The sequence below is a fragment of the Elephantulus edwardii genome, unplaced genomic scaffold (genome assembly GCF_000299155.1).
Source record: "Elephantulus edwardii isolate Elephantulus edwardi_28Jun2011 unplaced genomic scaffold, EleEdw1.0 scaffold00174, whole genome shotgun sequence".
In the NCBI taxonomy this organism is placed as follows: domain Eukaryota; kingdom Metazoa; phylum Chordata; class Mammalia; order Macroscelidea; family Macroscelididae; genus Elephantulus; species Elephantulus edwardii.
The window spans coordinates 4,535,612-4,546,325 of record NW_006399924.1 but is presented as its reverse complement, the minus strand read 5'-3'; the positions used below and the strand labels follow the sequence as shown (position 1 = coordinate 4,546,325).

At 40.0% G+C, this 10,714-nt stretch overlaps 1 pseudogene; it reads right to left on the bottom strand.

Moving 5' to 3' along the window:
* Positions 1–8,092: 8,092 nt before the first annotated feature.
* LOC102863967 lies at positions 8,093–8,657 on the bottom strand (annotated as a pseudogene).
* Positions 8,658–10,714: the final 2,057 nt, after the last annotated feature.

The window sequence follows — 10,714 nt, the reverse complement described above, 5'->3', positions numbered from 1 at the left end:
AACATTTATATTCTTTCTAATTTTGTTGTTGTTGTTTTTATGATCCTCATAGCAAGCCTGTGTACAATAGCTCTGAACTTTGCTCTATCCTGAGCCAGCCTCACTGACTCTGCCATATCTAGATAAGATATAACGCAACAACTAATACTTTCGTTGTTATGTGCCGTCGAGTAGCCTGCAACTCATAGAGACCCTATGTATAACAACCCTAAACCCTGCTCCATCCTGAATCAATCTACCTCATAGAGGGCCTTCCTCTCTTGTGCTCTCCCTCCACCCTCCCAAGCATGATGTCCCTCTCCAAGGACTGGTCCCTCCTTACACAGCCTTTAAAACAATGTGCTAAGATTTCTCTAGGATATACTTCTAGGAATGGAATCGCTTGAGTCATAGATAATGCATATCTTCAATTGTACTAGATATTGCCAAATTCTTCACAAAACTGCCATAAAAACAAGATAGGTTGCAACAGTGAATGAATGGAAATCCAAAGTCTGTGTAAACTTTCGTTAAAATGAATTTAAAAATAAAGTAAAAAAAAAATTAAATGGTTCAGAGAACTTCAAAGGAAAAAAAAACCCACGATAGAAGAATTTCCACTTCTTACTGTTCATATTTGGTGTTGTTATATTTGAACATTTTTGTTGACCTTTAGACTTTTTTGATGTGAATGATGGTGTTACAACTTTAATTTGTATTTTTCTGACTACTGTTTTTAGGTTGAATGTTCTTGTATGCTTAGAATTCTACTATGATTTCATGGTGTTTTCCCACTTTTGTTTATTTTTCTACCGAGTTTTTTTGTTTTTTCTTCATTGAATTGTAGTATCTTTTAAATGTACATTGGATATACATTACAAATATTTGTGTTTCATATTACTTATGGTATTTTGTGGTACAATTTTCATTTTATGTAATGAAAATTATGTTCTTCTCCCTGTCAACTTTGTACTTTTAGAAATATGCTTTCAAAACATTTCTGTATTTCTGATATGTGAGAGCAGCAAGATTTCAAAATACAGTTGGTTTAAAGAGTAGAAACATTTCTTCCTCTCACAAAAGAATCCTGAAATGAGCAGTCCCTATCACTGGGAGGGGTTTGCTCTACTGGCATGCAGGGACCCAGGCCTGTGCCATCTTGTGGTTCTGCCATCCCCTTAAGCGTATCATCTTGCACAATTAAAGCTGAGTCAATGCTCTATTCTGATTCTAACCAGCAGGAAAGGGCAAAAGAGCATACAGCAGGCATGCCTAAGGCCTGAAGGCCCAGAATGGAAATGGTACATATCATACCTGCTCATAGCCTACGGTGAGAATTTAATTAGATGGCCACACCCATCTGAAAGGTAGCCTGGGAATGTGCCCAGCTACAATACAATTATTATGGAAGAATAGTAGGATGGATCTGGTGGATAATATATTAGAATCAGGGAGCTCTGGTGGTTTAGTGGTAAGGAGTGGCACTGCTAAACCAATGGCATAAAGTTCTAATCCACCAGATGCTTCTCAGGAGAAAGATAGACAACCTTGTGTGTTTTACTGCCTCTGAAAACCCTCTGGCAGGTCAACTATGAGTCGCTTCGGATTCAGTGGTACTTAACAACAACAATGCCATACTTCCTAAACGTAAGGTATTCTCTAGTTTTCTTCTCAATTTTGCTTTTTACAATTAGGTCTTTAACTCTATTTAACAAGTTTTATTTTCATCATAGTGTGAAGTAAGGGTCTAATTTTTATTTTTGTTTTATTATTAAGCAGTTGTTCTAGCATATTTATTGGTTAATCCAGCTTTTAAAATTACTTTTAATGATATGTTTGTTTTATATTAAGTTTTCTTGTGTGCATTGTTCTTTTCTGGACTCTATTCTACCCAACTCCCAACTCTATCTATCTATCATCTATCTATCTATCTATCTATCTATCTATCTATCTATCTATCTTCCTACTTTAAAAAGAAAATAACTGTAGCTTTATTGTAAGTCTTATTATCTGGAAGGGTAGAAATCTTAACTTAATTATTTCCCCCTCTTTTAAAAAGTAGAACTCTTGACTCTTCTTACTCCTTCGCTACTCGTTATATATTTTACAATCAACTTGTCAAGTTTAATGAAGTACTTCATTGGAATTTTTATCAGAAATGCATTGCACGTATAAATTTGACTGCATTGCCCTTTAAAAACATTTTTATTGTAAAATATAAAAGATTCAGGAGGATAAAACAAAACTCTTGTATTCACCATCATCAAGCAAAGAAACAGAACGCATACTGGAACTCCAGAAATCTCCTTAATATCCGTTGACACCCATAAAAGTTGTCTTCCTCCCCCATAGACATAAGGCTCTGTCTAACATACTTTGGACATGTTGTGAGGAGAGACCGGTCCTTGGAGAAGGACATCCTGCTTGGGAGGGTGGAGGGACAGCGCAGGAGAGGAAGGCCCTCTATGAGGTGGATTGATTCAGTGACGGGGGTAATCGGGATGGGAGTGTCAGAGACAGTGCGATTGGCACAGGACAGAGCAGAGTTTAGGGCTGTTTTACATAGGGTCGCTATGAGTCGCAAACGACTCAATGGCACATAACAAACAACACAACAACAACGTTCTACATTCTGATGGCATAGTGGTAAGACATTGAGCTGCAGTACCGAAGGCATTCAGTTCAAATCCACCACCTGCTTCACTGGTGAGAGATGGGCAATCTCCTCCCATGTGATTAACCGCCTCTGAAAAGCCACTGGGAGGGTCAGCTATGGATTGGTTTCAACTTGATGGTACACAACAATAACAACATGCTTTTCTTTATGGTTTAACCACTTGTATATGTATTTCTAAATAAAGTAAGTTTTTCTTGTTTTTAAGGTTTATATGAAAGGACTAATAGTATACACTCTTAAAATTTTGTGTTTGTTTTTAAAAAATATGTGTTTGTAGCTACCTGATGACTAATGACTTTAGCATTTTTTCAGTTTCTGGCTGTATTAGAATTTTTGTACTTATATCCAAGTGCACTTAGCATGATTGTCTCTAGGTTGTATATCTAGAAATGGAGTTCTTGATCATAACATGTATGTATCTTCAACCTTATTAGATAATGCCATGCCTTTTCCTAAATAGTTGTCTTGGTTATCTAGTGCTGCTACAACAGAGATACCAACTCATAGCTAACTCTACAGCAGGTTTTCAGAAGCAGTGAATCAATTGCATAGCTTTTCTCTTGGGAACAGCTGGCGGGTTCAAACCACAAGCCTTTGGCTTGACAGTGCAACTCCTTACCACTAAGCCACCAGAGCTCCCCACCACAAGCAGATGATGGCTTTAACTTAAAGCCCTGCCCTTGGAGATATCCAAGGCGTATCAGGTATACAGAGGCTGAAGAAGACATGGACCTTCCTCTAGCATGAACACAGAGAAAAAGCCTTTCCCTGAAGATGTGATTGTTACTGTGTTCCACCCAGTCAGAACCAATCTATAACTGACCCTCCAACAGAGTTTTCAGAGGAGTTTTTCAATTGTATAGGAGGAAATATCCCATCCTTCTTCCAGAGAAGCTGGTAGTTCAAACCATGTGCCTTTGGAACTGTAGTGCAGTTTCTTACTGTGTTGTTGTTAGGTGTTGCCAAGCTGAGTAAGACTCATAGTGACTCTATGAACAATTGATCTGAACTCTGTCCTATTCTGTGCCATCCTCAAAATCTCTGACACACTCAAGCCCATTTTTCAGTTACGGTGTCCATCCACCTGGTTAAGGATCTTCCTCTCTTTCACCAACCCTCCACCTGTCCAAGTATGATGTCCTTTTCCAAAGAATAGCCTCTCCTAGCAACATGCCCAGAATATGTGAAACAAACCATCATCTTTGCCTCCAGGGAGCACTCTGGTTGTACCTTCTTCAAGACATAACAGTTTGTTCTTTTGGCAGTCCATGGGATCTTCAGTACTTTTCTCCAACACCACAGCTCAAAAGTATCAAATCTTCTGTTATTCATAGTCATTGTCTAGCTCTCAGATGCATAGCAAGACTGAATCAGACACACCTTATTCCTCAGTAATTTGGAGAGGTCCCTAACTATAGTCCATACTGGAGGCTGAAGTCCTTGACCCTCTGCAGCAAGTGCTTCAGGTCCTCCTCAGTTTCAGCAAGCAGGGTTGTGTGTCATCTGCATAACGCAGATTATTGATAGATCTTCCACCAATCCTGATGCCACATTTCTCCTCACAGAGCCCAGCCTTCCGGGTAATCTGTTCTGCATACAGGTTGAAAAGGTATGGAGACAGACACATCTTTGGCGTACGCCCTTCCCAATTTTGAACCATGCAGTGTTTCCTTGCTCTGTTCTTATGACTGCCTCCTGGTCCAAGTATAGATTAGCAAATAATAAGTAATGAACAGTGTGCTGTTCAACAATCTTCATATCAACAATTCAGTCAGAATAGTTATCATGTTGTTCAACATCCTTATTGTCCATTTCCAGATTATCCAGTACTCAGGGGGAAAAAAATGATGCTGGAGCAGAGTACTTAGCTTCCCCTGGACTGCCAAAAGAACAAACAGATGTATCTTGAAAAAAGTGCAGCCAGAATGCTTCTTGAAGGGAAAGATAAAGACGCTTAATTTCTCATACTTCAGACATGCTTTTAGGAAAGGCTATTCCTTGCAAAGGGACATCATGTTTGGAAATTCAGAAGGTTAGTGAAAGAAAGGAAGACTCTCAACGAGTTGTATTGACACAGGGACTGTAGCACTGGGCTCAAGTGTATCAGGGAAGATGAGGATGGCACAGGATAGGACAGGTTGAGATTTGTTGTTCATAATGTACTTGACCAAACGGCACCTAACAACAACAGTAACTTAACAGAAGCTCAGTGTTTTCAAAACAGAAAGTTTCCTTTATATTCTTTCTTCTCCCAACCTCAGATAACTACTAGTAAACATTGAGGTCTATATCCTTGCTTATTATCCTAGATATGCTATGTAAGTGGAATAATGCAATATTTTTTCTTGTGACTGATTTATTTCACTCTGTGTCATGTTCTCACTGTTTTGTAGCATGTTGTTTTGTGCCAGCAAGTGGACTATGACTTGTGTTGTTGTTGCATGCCCTTCTGTGGAGCAGCTGGTGTATTTGAACCACGTGCTTTTGAGACTGCTGGGTAGCTTCTTACCAGTAGGATACCAGAGCTCCCTATGACTTAATGTTGTTATTGCTGTTATGTACTATTGAGTCAGAATCTACCTATAGCTGAGCCTCCAGCAGATTTTCAGAACCAATAAATTGCATGAGAGGAGATTGCCCACCCTCCTGTGGAGCAGCTGGTGGATTTGCACTGTTTGCCTCTGGGATTGCAGTGCAGCTTCTTACCAGTAGGCCACCAGAGCTTCCTACGAATTAGAATGACCCTAATGATCAACAGATCTGAACCATCCTGCACCATCCTCATCATCTCCAACAGTACAGTCACAGTGTCAGTCCATCTTTAGAGAATCTTCCTCTCTTTCTCTGACTTCCACCTGATGTCTTCTGCCAAGGACTGGCCCTTTCTGACAACATGCCCAAAGTATGTGAGATAAAGTTTCATCTTTGCTTCTAAGGACCACCTTAGTTGTACTTCCTCCAAGACAGATTATTTGTCCTTTTGGTAGTGCAAGGGATATTCAGTATTCTTTGAGAACACCACAATACAAAAGCATTGATTCTTTTTCTTCTAGTATGGCTTGGGACTTTATTCCTCTTTGTGGTTGAATAATATTTAATTTTATTTACCCAGTCATTTGTAGATGATCATTTAGTTTGTTTACACCTTTTGCAATGAACAAACTTCAGGTCTTTTCACATTTCATAATAATACTTTGTCTTCTCAAGTTGTTCTTTGAAATCTTTTTAGTTCATTATTTCTTCAACTCACTTTAGCTATTCTAAATTCAAGATCAAGTTTCAGAGTCTGTGCTCATTCATTTTAGTCTTTATCCCTCCCCCCATTTTTTTTAAAAAAACACACAAAACTGAATAAAGAATTCTAGTCACTTTTATTATTGTTCCTGTGGAAAGGGTCAGTATTTTAATTGGTTTATGCCTCCATCTTTCTAGAAGTTCTTTGAAAATTTATCTTAAAAGGAAAATTTATTATTGAGTTCTTTTATGGTTACTATTTTTTTTCTTTCTGTTTAGGTAGAGTACTACATTCAACACCAAAGTGAAAAATAGATTCCAATATTGCTTTCTAAAAGTGTTACACATTTGTCTTCCATATTTAAATCTTGAATTAATTATGCTGCATGGTGTAAGAAGAGGATCCAATCTTCATTTTCCACCTGATTACTGGATTTTCATTTATTGAAAATTGTAAACTTTTCTTTCTGTTCTGAAGTTCCACCTGTGCCACAAATCGTGTGTCTAAACACTCGTATGTTGTTTTTTTCTTGGCTCTCTGAATGCCTAGCAAATGTGCTTACTTTTGTCTATGGCAACACTGCACTTTTAATTACTATAACTTTAAAATTTATCTTGGGATCTAGTAAAACAAGTTCCTCTGCATTCTTCATGACCCAGAGTATCTTTGCTATGATTTTTTCCCCCTTTGCAATACCATGTATGTTTGGAAATCTTATTGGAATTTCATTAAACCAAACATGGAAAATTGACATTGTTACAACAAATATTTCAATCTGAAAATATGGTTTATCTACCAATCTTTCTTTCAATCTTTGAGCATGATATTTCTCCATGTATTTTGTTGTTAGGTGCTGTTGAATTTATTCCAATTTATGGTAACTCCATATGTGCAAAGCCAGACTACTCCTGAAAGTGTTCAAGGCTATGACCTTTCTAAAGATTGTCAGATCTCTCTCCTACATGCCTCTTTGTGGGTTTGAACTGTTAACATTTCACCTGCTGAGCACCTTGACCTAAGTCAAACACTTAGCCGTTTGTCCCATCCATATTGTCATCTAAGAACACCTCTCCAATTTTCAGGTCTTCTTTTATACTTAAAAAAAAAATGTAGTAATTCCTCCACAGACTTTTTCTGTTGTACATCTTTGTTTTGTCTAGCTGTCTTCTAGTCAGTGCTGTCAATTCCAGCCCACAGTGACCCTCCATCAGGTTTATGAGGCTGTAAAATCTGCAAGGGAGGAGACTGCCCATCTCTTTCTTGGCAGCAGGTGAATTTGAACAGCTGCCTTTTTGGTTAGCAGCTCAACATGTCACATCATCAGATCTCCTTAGTTATCTTTTATCCTGTGTGCCTTTTAGAGTTTGTTGTTGTTATTTCATATACTATTCTTTTAAAAATTATGTTTTATGATTCTTGCTGGTTTATTGGAGCAACGTTAATTTTAGTATACATTCTTATGGTCACAATCTGCTTGGACCTCTTTATTAGTTCCAAGAGTTTACTTGAAGATTTCTTTCAGATTTTTGTTTCTTGGGATAATAATATTGTATGTAAGGGCAGTTCTAGTTTTCTTTTGATTTTTTTTTTAAAAATTGGCAATTTATTGTTAGTATCAAGAGGGAAAAAAATAGTTACAAGAATTATTTTCCAAACAGAGGTTTAAAATGAACTGAAAAGTGTAAAAAAGAAGAGGAATGTCACTTTGCAAATCATGACATTAAATAAAACAAAACTAAAGAACCAACCCCACTATGCTGAGTTCTCTCCTTTTGTAACTCTGCAAAATGATAACAAGATGAGGTGGGTCATGGAGGTGGGGCCCAGGGGTAGGGCAGAACCTGGGTCCAGGGCCCGGCAGGAGGAGGCTGCTGGGGGTGGTAAGGTCCCTTTGGCCTGGTGGTCTCCTCACTTGATGAAGGTAGAGAGGAGGTGCTTGTGTCAGCCTGGAGCATTGAAGCCTGCAGGGAAAGGCGGAGTGAGAGGTGAACACCAACAGGGTGGGTCCACCCACCAGTGCCCAGATTGGTATCTGCTCCAGGGGCCGGCTCCACCTTTGCTCCTCAAGTCCATCCTGCATCTCCTTCCTTCTCTCCAGACTGCCACCTGCTCAGATCCTAACCGTCCCCTGCAGCTTCAGGTGTGGATGAGGACGGTCCCTGGTCCAAGGGAGAAGGGCCTCTGTCTCAGCTTCTCTGGTCTCAGTTTCTATGTGACTTTGAATGTTGAATAAGCCACTGTGGGGCCACTGTTTTCCTTTGTAGTATATGGAGTAGCAGCAGATCTCTCGGTCCTGGATGGCAGGCAGGTTCATTTTCATTATCAACTCCTTCCCATCCAATGTTCCTAGGAGGCCTTGCTTGTGACCCATGACTAAGACCGGGATGCCCTGCTGCTCGGGTTTGTCCAGTAGGTTGTGGAGCTCGTGTTTTTGAGGCCTCCGTCTTCTCCTGGTCAGCGGCCTCCACCATGTACAGGATGGCACACACCCCTTGGCAGTTGCACTCCCATGTGCTGCGGAAACGGGGCTGTCCTCCAGTGTCCCAGAGCTCGATGTCACATTCTCTTTGGTGATTTTGCGCAGGTTGAAACTCACAGTAGGAATCATGTCTTCATTGAACTGTGCTGACGCAGTGTGGTTGACGATGGTGGTCTTGCCAGAGTCCTTACTGCAGCCCGACTCCATTGGAGCTGTGCGCTCCATCTTCTCCTTCTAAACAGGGCCTTGAACCAATCCAGCAGCTTGTTGAACAAAGTGATCATGGTCGCTGCTGCTGAAGCCTTGCTCGGTGCCTCTGTAGGCCCTCGCTATCCCTCCACCCCCTGCGGCCTGAGCCTTTTGATGTTTTAATACCTTTAATATCTTTGTCTTGCCACACTGACCAGGACTTAGAGCACAGTGTGTAACGAAAGCAGGGATGGGCATCTGCCTCAGCCCTAATGTGAAAGGAGGACCTGTAATGTTTCACTAGCAAGTGTGAAATTGGCTGTGGATTTTTGTTTTCAGAATTTTTTATTTATTTGTATCATAATTCTTTTTTTATACAATCATTTATGTATATCTTGCTTCATTCAAATACATTTTGTTTTGTACAATCATTTCTGTACATTGTGGCTTTACATTTTCTTTTTATTATTCATATACATGGTGTTTTAGACAGTCTTTCATTTGCATTATATTTCATTCATTTATATTGTGGGTTCCCTTCACCTCTTAAAATCATTTTACTAGTAATTACATTCCTGAAACAAGTAAGCCAGCTACTTCATACCTCATGTTCCAATATCCCCCTTTTAGACAGCCAATTTCTGATTTGCCCATCCCTATCAAACCAGTACTCTGAGGGAACAAGCATGTCTTTTTTGCTGAAGGATCTTCTGTCCACCTTGGAAGCTTTGAGCATCTGCGTCTACAAGCAAGGACCAGCCTAGACCAAGCCATCAGGTTGCAGCAGCTGACCCTAGGTCACAGCATACACCATATTATGTTCATCTGGTTGGATTCTGGTCAGCCCATCCCCAGGCATTCACGGCTAGATTCAAGTAGGCATCAGCTGCAAGTGCAGGAGTCCACACTTCTCCCAGCATTTCAGACCTGTTGACCTGGTCCTCACATGGAGACAAGTCAAGTCAACCAGCTAAGAGTCCTCATGACTCCTCAAGGCTCCTCTAGGCAACATTTTTTCCTCTTCCTTTACACAACTCTGTATACTACGTGGGCAGCGATGTCCAACCCAGGCTCTTTCTCCATTATTATATTCCTCCCACATCCACTCCTGTGAATCCAGGTGATCACTATGAGTATTGCTGGAGATTTTAATTTTTTACCTAGTTAAAGAGATTAATTGTATTTCAAGTTGGTTAAAGATTTCTATAGTGAATGTATCATAAAATTTTGCTTGTTAAATCTATATCATCTATATATCTACCGATCTATCTATATGGAATGTTTGGGGTTTTTTCCTATTTCAGCCTCTTGTTTAGAGTAAAGAAGACCTTGTGGAGGGCCCTTATATTTGAGGCCAGCCTTTGTCTCCATTTTGGAGATTGAGTGAAATGGCTGGAATCTGTAAGATGGGTATTTTTTCTTGGTTGAGGGTCATTTTTAATGTTTGGTGGTGTTTTATTTTAGCTTCTTGTTTAGAGTCAACCAAATACTGTAAGACAGAGGAACATTCTTCTGAGTGGTACAACACTCATATATCAGTTTGCTGTCCTGAGGTGATCTGGGTTTGCTATGATGCTGAACTTCATGCCCTTGTTGGGGGGATGTCAAATGCCATAATGGTTGCCCACAGTGGACATTGTTTGGTGGAGCTCCCAGTTTACAACTGGTTTGGAAGCATGAGTAGCATCCACTTCCTAAACCATATACCTCTGGAAACTTTATGAACTTGGAGAAATGATGATAGTCATAGAAAGGCTTCAGGTATTTTGTTAATAGGGTTGCTATAAGTTGTGGTCAACTTGCGCTATCCCTCCACCCTCCCAAGCATGACGTTCCTCTCTGAGGACTGGTCCAGCCTTGCAACATGTCCAAAGTATGTCAGACAAAGTATGTCAGGCTTCAGAATACTTGCCTCCAAGGAGTAGCCTGGTTTCACCCTCTCTAGATGAACTTTTTTGTTCTCCTAGCAGTCCATGGTATATTCAACACTCTTCTCCAGCACCATAGCTCAAAGGCATCAATTGTCCTTCTATCATCCCTAGTCATTGTCCAGCTTTCTGATGCATAGCAAGTAATTGCAAAGACTGTGGCCTGTATCAGGTGCACATTAGTCTCCAAACTGACATCATTGATCTTTAGTACTCTGGAGAGGTCT